Below are 10,124 nucleotides of genomic sequence, written 5' to 3' on the forward strand. Positions count from 1 at the left end.
GGGAAAAAGACCAATAGAAGAGAAAGGAGATCCAGAATCTAGCTTCCATTTGCTACACATTCTGGTAATAAAGTTATTACCTTGCTTATTCTTCCATTAAACCCTATTTTATGCTTGTTTATATCTCTTTTGGAGCTTTATATGATTCAACTCGAGATTTGAGCTCTGCTCTGAATGGAGACCATAGATCTGGATGTTATTGAGCTCTAGGAACTCAATATAACTACCTTTATGCAAATATAGCCTTGTTCCAAACCCTAAGTGCTTAGTATTGGATGATTTTGGTGTCTTAGCCCCATTCTTGTGTGCATGCACATAAAGTAACTTTACGTGCAAAACCAGTCCTAGAAGCCCAGATCTATGAATTGGATGCACTGAGACTGACTAGAATCAACTGTATAAAAGTGGCATGCAGGAGACTCAGCGAGTCCAAGGCAATCTTCTTGCCTCAAGAACAAAATCGAAGAGTTGTTCATACAACTCAGCGAATCACAGTCTGGACATGTTCATATGATGAAGAAGAATTCGACGAGTTGTTCATATAGCTCGGAGAGTCGGATGAACTTAGATTCGACGTTAATTCGGAAGAAGAACCTGTTGAGTTGTTGCCAAACTTGATGAGTTGAAGCAAGTAGAGGATTAGAAAACGTGTTAGGGACTCGGCGAGTTGGCGGCCCAACTTGGCGAGTCCGGTCAACTGAAAGTTGACTTTGACCAGGAGGTTGACTTTCACCAAGGGTAAATTAGTCATTTTACCCTGAGAACAGTTATCAGTATTTGATTTACTGTCTATGGAATTTATAGCTGGGGAGTTCCGGAGCAGCAGTCAGCCAGTTTCAGATTTAGCATCTCAGCAGCCAACGTTACGAGGTGGGTTCTCTTCTAGTAGGAACGGGTCTACAGCCACAATGCTGACCCGTTTAGATAACAATAGTATGTATGCTTGATGTCTTCGTGACTCATGCATGTTTTTTGTTGTATTTCGGGCAAGCCCGATACAATATGCGATTATGCTATATGTTCATGATATGTTATACCCAAGTTATTCTGGACTTCGGTCCGATGCCGGGCAGGGCCCAAGTCATTCCGGACATCGATCTGATCCGGGCGGGGCCGATGCTTTGGGCGAGGCCCAAGTTATTCCGGACTACAGTCTGATGCCGGACGGGGCCCGATGCAGTAGGTGGGGCCCAATATGTGTTATTTGTATTATTGTGTGGTATGTGGTAGTTTATGGGAAACTCACTAAGTTTTTTTCTTACAATTTCAGTTTTTGGTTTTAGGTAATTCCATAAGTAAGGGAAAGAGCTCGGGATGATGGCATGGCACACACCATAGTTACAATTTTATCCTGGGAGTTTTATTCATATAGTTTGATATGATACTGACTTCAATATTGAATTGATACACTCACTATGGCATTTTGAGACATATGGTTCATGGTTTTATTATATAACATTTGACATTATGGTTGTTAGTAATGTTTAAAACAATAAATTTTGGGTTGTATTTTTGGGATGTTTCAACACCCAAAATGAAATATTAAGGCTAGGACCCAACACAATAATTCACAATTTGGAAGACGGATACCGTAATCACGTTGTAAATTATTTGAAGGTAGGTAAATGACGATTTACCAATTCCACCATGAAAACAAATTTTTTTTAAATGAATTAGGTTTTGAATGAAATGAAACTCCTAGATATTTTGAGAGTCATTGAACTATTCAATGACATGTTTAATCTCGATTATGCCCTTCAAATTTGTGATTGGGATACCGAGGATCACAAACAAGGTGTGAATAACCGCCCACGCTCCATAGATCAATGGTAATTTACGAGCTACCCATTGCCATCCTTTGTTAGTTCAAGTTAGTGTGCTAGTTAACCACACATGCTATAGTAATGACTTGACAAAGTGCAATGTTCAATTTCATGGATTAGCATCAAATTCACATTTTCCTAAAGTGACTAATATTGGGAATTTATAAAAACATTATTTACTTTATATTTATCATTATACTTATTAACGAGAGATTAATGTCCTGTCCTACCCGTTCAGCTAATGACCCTTCACTAGTCAAGAGTGCGGTGGGTTAGAATAGATACCAAATGACGGTCATTTTATAGGACGCTTCCTTAGAGAGCTCTCTCCCTTATAGACCAACTATATGAATGAGACCTACTAATGGTAAGATTGATTTTCTTATACATACATATATATATATATATATATATATATATATATATATATATATATATATAACTTTTAAACTTATAATAGTATAATGATTTATTTTAAACTTATAAAATACAAGGGTTCTAGAAATTAAGATTTCAAAATTAAACTTTTAATTAAATTTTAAATTCCGAAACCAAAGGGATATTTTTAAAACTTTTCGAAAATACTATATCAAATTTTAAATAATTAAATTAATCTAATAACTTTGTCTTTATATTAAAATTTGACCAAATCTCTTAATTTGATAAGGATATTGATTCACTTTTCCAGAAAAGACAATTTTAAGATATTTAAAACAAATTTAGTAATTATCCTAATCAAACAAAGATATTGAAATCGAAAAATCAAGGATTAGACAGCTCGACTCGTCGAGTTATTCTAATACACTCATCGAGTATGCTCAACTCATTGAGTCCCACTTTGAACTCCTCGAGTCTGATGAACAGATTAACGAATATGTTTCCTCCTCCTTTGGACAATTCACATATGAATCAAATACAACCGAAAAACATCATAGGCTCTGATACCACTGATGGGTTTGGAGCATAAATACATCCTATATGATCATCCAACCCTAATTGCTTTGGATCTAAGTTTTTTACTAGTTGAACATGCAATTGAATACCAAAGCAATAAACCATATATATTGCATATATAATTCGAAAATCATATAAAAAAGGGTTTTGATGATTACCTTACTTGTTATGTGTAAGGTCCCTAATCTGCCTGTGTATCAATCAGATCCGTTTGATGGTGCGGAATCCCAATCAAACGAATGATGCCAGATCACAATAAGAAGAGAAGGAGAATAAGTAGATGATGAATCTCAATGTATTAATGAATAGAATGATGATCCGGATACAAGAGATTCACACACACACTAACATACAATACTTCTTCTGTCTCTCTGGCCGTAAACTCTATAGGGTTCATCAATCACTACTCCTCACTCTAACACCTATATTTATACTTGGAGAACATGGGCCGGATAACATGGGCCGTAAATGGGTTTATGGTCGTAAGGTGTTTACGACCGTAAACTCAACCGTAAACATGACCGTAAACTCCAAAAATATTACAGAAAAATAAAATTGCCTATAAAAGCAATGTATAAACCATATTTTTGACCCAACAATCTTCCCCTTGGATTATAGCTTTCTTTTGTTAATTGACCCAACAAGCTCCCCCTAAAAAGTAGCTGGCTCTTCTTGTCAATCTTCAATGAGAGCTTGGCTTCAGCTTTAACCTTTGATTTCTTCATAACATCAGGATGAACATATGAATCCTCAATGAATGACTTCATCTTGAGCACTTGAGGTTTTCTTTAGAATTTGGTATTGAATGCACATTGGGTGAGGAGGCTTGACGTACTGATTCTTGAAAGATAGCGCTTTCAGCTTGAGAATCTTCAGAGAGAACATCAGAGAGAACAAATCTTCTAGATCACTTTAGCAGGTATAAAGATAGCAGCAGACTGATTGAGGAGGCTTCAATGCAATCCGTCACATAATCTTCAATTTTAGTTTCACCTTGCTTCTAGGGTTGAAAGATTGAATTTGAAAGAATAATCTTCATTTCTTGCTCCTTCGAATGCGAATTCTTCGATGCTCACAGACGAGGCTTTGGCTCAGAAATCTTCAACACAAACTCCATGAGTCTTATCTATACCTGAAATCACTTATCAAAACAAAAAAAAAAAACTAAAAGAAAACTTAGCACACAAATTAAAATAGAAACAAAAATATTTTTGGATTTTTGATTTTTCTGAACCAGAAATAACACTATTTTTGGATTTTTAACTTTTCTGATTTTTCTTTGATTTTTGTTTTTTTCTTGATTTTTTTTATTTTCATTATTTTTAATTTTAATTCTCCCATAGTATTTAAATTAGAAGAAACTATGACAAATTTAACAAAAATAAAAATGATATCTAACTTTAAGAGTGATTTGGGATCAAAGTTTTTAGACAACCTTTATCCACTTGTCGGTACCTTTCATGTTCACATCTTTGTCTGGTCGATCGTCGGTATTGTGGTCCACTTAAACACGAAAAATTATGACAGATTTAGGACATATTATTTGTTACAAGACTGGGTGAACTTAGAATCCTAAAATTTATATCTGATCCTAATTCCTTAGATACTATATCTTAAGGTCCATTCAACTGACAACGACCAAGGATATTGTTGTCCACCTAAATTGAGCAGCGAGATCTATAGACAATCTTTTAGTGTTCAATTTTAATTGTACTAGAACATGTTACCCGCTTCCTAATATGCCCCAGCCATCAAGAACTTCCAGAGTACTCCTTACACCGGGTGAGCAGACAACCATTTAGAGAGAGAAGAGATTCGGAATTCTATTGCTAACTACTTCAGAGGGGTTGAGAAGAAGAAGGTTGCATATGTTGTGTACCAGGTCGGATTAGAAGTCACGCAAAGGAGACAACATATGGCTAACATATAAGAAGTATTTTACACACACACACACACACACACACACACATATATATATATATATATATATATATATATATATATATATAGCCTGTAGAGATATAGTGTTGCATATGTTGTGTACCAGGTCGGAATGGAAGTCAACCAAAGGAGACAACATATGACCAACAGACGCAAAGAAAGAAAATGATATTCTACAGACCTAATTTATCGGAATTTACCAATCGCCCCATCCAACCGGAATTAAGGACAGAGTCCGCACATCAAGGAAAAGTGAATCCACAGATCTAGATATGGGTTATTTAATGTGACCAGTAGATTCCCATGTATATCTCCCTACTCAACCTATCTGAGCGTCGTGACATCAGGTTAAACGGATATAACTAGGTCAAAGTTTGTCAAGTCCTTAAATTCATTAGGTTCAACTTTCCCTAGTCAAGTCCATTTAAAATCTTTCGTGCCTACCAGCGCATCGAACACAGAGCGTAGACGATTCAACTTAGGTATGTTACGCCGATTCAGATTGCCCGTTATCATTTGCTAATTTCATTTCCCCAAACATCTCCCTCAAACAGATTCCGTTAACACCATATTTTTTATTTTCTGATTTTCTAATGTTTTTGGATTTTTTTTATTTTTTTTTATTTCACCCCCTAAATTTGTGCATAGCAGAGAAACGAAAATAAATGCGCAAATTTATTTAAACTATCCGAAAACAAAAATTAGTCTTTAAAGTGAATCAGCTTAAGAAAAACTCAGGAGTATAGAGAAGAAAACACAAATCGTAATTCACCGATTGAATCTGCATTCTGAAGGTCTAAGAACAACACGCATAATCTCAGAACAGATCCGAAAATTCTTCATGTCATTAAGCACTAACCCCATGTGATCCCTTATTTTCTTCCCTTCTTTCCTTTCCCGCAAAGGACACAAGCTCTCGAACAAAGTTATGAGTGTTGTATATTTGAGAGATGTCCCCTATCATATGCCAGGAGCAGCCACTTCCAACAAACCGAAATCTGATGATATGCCTCCATAGCTGCTCTGACGTAGAGCGTGATCAGTTGGTCTTTGAAACCTAGTCCATTTTGAAACTAGGTCGACCTTTGTCATCAACGCAAGGTACTTTCTCCCATGACATGTCCTGTTTATCACAAACAGAAGATATAGAAATATTAGAATCGTTAGAAGATTTGGGAGATTAAGCCTTCGGAACCCATTTGTAGTTGGGTTTAACCCATTTCTTTTTCGATCTGATGGGAGGCTCAATGCTTGCTTTTGATCCTCATGTCGGCCGTTGAGAGGAATTTGACCTAACCGGTCTTTGTTTTACTGGATCATCTCTCGGTTGGGCTTGTTGGCTGACATTTCCTTCTTGCCCTTGGGATTCGGATGCTTGGCCTTGGGAGTTGAATTCTTGGCCTTCATGGCATTCCAGTCGGCGTTATCTAAACGTGACCTTGAGGGCTTTCTTTTGAAAAATCTCCCTCTTGGCGCGTTCTGCCATCCTTGTGCACAGTAGGGAACGTATGCGCGATTAGGACAATTTCTAGCAATGTGTCCAGGTGTTCCACAGTGAAAACATGTCTTTTTCTTCACTGGGAAGTTATTTCTTCCTGCCCCTGGTGTCGTATCCTTGCCTTGTCTCTTGTTGTTCCCACATGTACAATTGCAACAGGCACTCTGTTGCGCTGGAATTTGAGGCCTGTATTTCTCAACAGCAGCTTTGTTAGGAGTAATAGAATTCGAAGCAACAGATTCTGAGTTCAAAGAGTCATTGGTTTGTTCAGTAGTGTTTTCCTTGTTCTCATCTTCTGCTACTTTACCTGCACATGAAGTAGAAGCATTAGTATTTTCAACATTAGTAACTCCTCCTGACACAAATCCCACTGGTTTGCCATAAACCATGAAGGATTCGTTGGCAATCTCCACTTTGGTCAACGGGTGATACTGATATGCATGATTGAAAGGAGGAGGTACATTATCGTATCCTAAACCCTTTTGTTGGTTTTGTTTGAACTTTAATTGGGTTTCAAATAATGACTCGACTGTCTGACTTCACACAGTATAATTTTTTAAACTAACGTTTGTTTTTCCACACTTAATTTTCAAAGTGTCAAGTTCCTCAGTTACAGCAACAAGTTGTCTCTTAATATAGTCATAATTTTCACACTTGTTGCTATACTCTTCCTGAAGCATCCTAAAGTCCTTGGTTTTTGCTTCTAATTCAACCTTCAGGGGTTTCTGTCATTTTCTGAGTTGATATCCTTCATATCTCAGGTCCTCAATTTCTCTTTTTAATAAATCAATTTGTTCCCGAAGAAATTTAATCGTAGTTTCACAAACTGGAGTACATGTAACTTCAGTAACCGGAATGTTTTCTGAACTCATTGTTTTTCTACAGTTTAAAGCATCAAGTTCTTGAATTACATCAGCAAGACTAAGATGATTGAGATCTTTTGGCATCTTGATGATAGCCACGTTCATATCCCTCGATTTTGGAAGTGAATTTAGCAGCTTTTTGTTTATCTCGGACTTAGTCAAGAAGATCTCGGCTATATTCATCTCAGTAGTGAGTGTAGTAAATCGTTGCAACTGAGCTTCCAGGGTTTCTCCAGGGATATAATCGAACATGTTGAAATTTTGTCGTAAGATATCCTGACGACTCTCTTTCATGTTTTCAACTCCCTTGTAGACCTTAAAATCAATTAAAAAGCACAACTAGAAGCTAAGATAAAAATTAAACGTCAAATTTAAAATACCTTTTTTTTTAAACTCAACCTTAAAAGTCAAATTTTAAAAATTAAACTCAAAAGACAAACCGAAAAGTTAAATTTGAAAATTTAAAGGTTAAACAAAATAGTCAAAGTTTAAAATCAAAGGTCAAACTTGGAAGTCAAAGTCAAAATTTAAAATCAAAAATTAAAAAAACTAATTTTTTTTAATTATTAATTAATTAATTAATTAATTAATTTATATATTTTTTTTATGAAAAAAAGAATTTAAAAGTAAAGGAAATTTAATTTTTTTGGGTTAAAAGTGTTAAAAAGTGAAAGTTGGAATCGACAGGGATGGTTTATGCATTAAATTTGGAAGTAGCATTACATCTAGTAACCTAGAAGAGTTGGAAGGAGCGTTGGTTTATTAAGCCTGAGACCTGGGTTCGATTCCCAGCACCCCCAATTTACGTTTCAATTTTTAAGTGCGAATGCGAGGAAGCTGCTAGCGAGGATGAGTTGCGAGGCCGAGGAGGCTGATGCGAGGAGGTTCGACGATCAACTCCGAAGCGAAGACCGATGCTGCTGTTGCGAGGATTCCTTCTGGCCGCGAACTTCGGACACGCTGCTGACCGCAACCTCGGACCGCGAAGACACCCCGCAAACACTTCGGAAACCCTAGCTGCAAACGCGAACCCCGCCGCCGGCCGTGAATAGTTTCCGGCCGTAAACTCCGGCCGTGAACTGTTTCCGGCAGTAAGCTCCGGCCGATTACGTGAAAAACAACGATTTTTCGACTTTGAAGCTTCAAAACTCGATCAAAAACCTTTTTTTATGAAAAACACGAAGAATAACCCCCGTTATTTTTGCGAGATCTATCCAAAAACGCAAAAATATTTCGAAAATTAGATCACCTAATGCTCCAAAATAGGGTTTACGGCCCAAGAATTTAGACTTCACGGTTGATGAATTTGACTGGTTTGCGGCCGTGAACTCATTGTTTACGACCGTAAGCTTGGACCGAGAACACAAAATCTTTGATTTTTGGATGAAACAATAAATCCTTTTGACTGATACAACCAGGCTCTGATACCAATTGTAAGGTCCCTAATCTACCTGTGTATCAATCAGATCCGTTTGATGGTGCGGAATCCCAATCTAACAGATGATGCCAGATCACAATAAGAAGAGAAGGAGAAGAAGTAGATGATAAATCTCAATGTATTAATGAATAGAATGATGATCCGAATACAAGAGATTCACACACACACTAACACACAATAGTTATTCTGTCTCTCTGGCCGTAAACTCTCTAGGGTTCATCAATCACTACTCCTCACCCTAATACCTATATTTATACTTGGAGAACATGGGCCGGATAACATGGGCCGTAAATGGGTTTACGGCCGTAAGGTGTTTACAACCGTAAACTCAACCGTAAACATGACCATAAATTCCAAAAATATTACAGAAAAATACAATTGCCTAGAAAAGCAAAGTATAAACCATATTTTTGACCCAACATTATGTATTAATAACAAGAACTCATTGTAGATCGTTATGTAACACTCTATTTATTTATTTATTAAATAAATAATTTAATAAGCAAATAGTAGCCCTAAAATAGATAATTATATGTCAAAGGTTGGTCTCGAGGAGTTAATTGTCACACTCTACGAGATTGGGGGTTAAAAGTGTAAATCCAGACTTAATTTGTAAGTTTTATGGAAGGCAAGGACTAAATGGAAATTACTAGGACTTCATGGAAGAGATTTTGGAGACCTAGGGGCTGTTTGGTAAATCAGGTATTAGATTTGAAGGGGATTTTCGTAGCTGGGGTAGAAAAGGTAAAATTTGGGCTTAGTTTGAAAAGATATGAGAAGAGAGGGGCTAATTGTGGCATTATGGAAAAAATTGTTTAAGGGTGTCGGGTATATAGGGAATAAACCATAACCCTATTGACCATTTTATGCAGCTGACCTTATACCTCCCTCCAGCCGCCATCCTCACCTCCCCATATTTTATTCCTGGCATCACCCACCCTTGCCACCACTGTGAGTCGCCGCTGTCACCTGTCGGAGTATTCTCAACCGTTACTACCGTCTAAACCCCCTGATGCTCCTCTCATCAGTGAACTCGAGGTTGAATCCGTAGGTGCAATGTTTGTCAGCTGGTTGGGCGGTTGCGGTGTCACTGCCATGGAGAAACGTCGTTGGCTGCTACCATCCATTGTCGTCGTGTTCTTCTTCTTCTACCTTCTTCTTTATTTCTCCGATGCTACGACCACCAGTCATGTGTTACTGCCACCGATCTTCGGGCTTGTTTATGTAGGAGTATATTTCTTAGCTGGGAACCAAAAGAACCACCGCCACCACCAGGAGGTAGGGGTTGTTATGGAAAGAGGTTGATATCGCCGCCGTGCGCCATCAGAAGGATGGTTGGTTGATTGAAGAACAAATCACAGGTGGGTGTTGAGCTCGCCTTGCAAGCAAAACGCGTATGTGTGTGCGTGTTTTCGGTTATACTGTGTGCTGTGTGTTGGCCGGAAAACCGAGAACATCCACCACCACCACCGTGAGGTGGTGGCTGCCGCCATGTGCCGCCTGTGTGTGTGCATTTTGTTAGTGTGTGTTTATTTTGAGCTTATCATTGTAATGTGTAAATTGCAAATTGGAATAATGAAAAAAATTCAAAAACCACCACCCTGCCA

The sequence above is a fragment of the Lactuca serriola genome, chromosome 6 (genome assembly GCF_051521515.1).
Source record: "Lactuca serriola cultivar US96UC23 chromosome 6, Lser_US96UC23_V15, whole genome shotgun sequence".
Taxonomy (NCBI): Eukaryota; Viridiplantae; Streptophyta; class Magnoliopsida; order Asterales; family Asteraceae; genus Lactuca; species Lactuca serriola.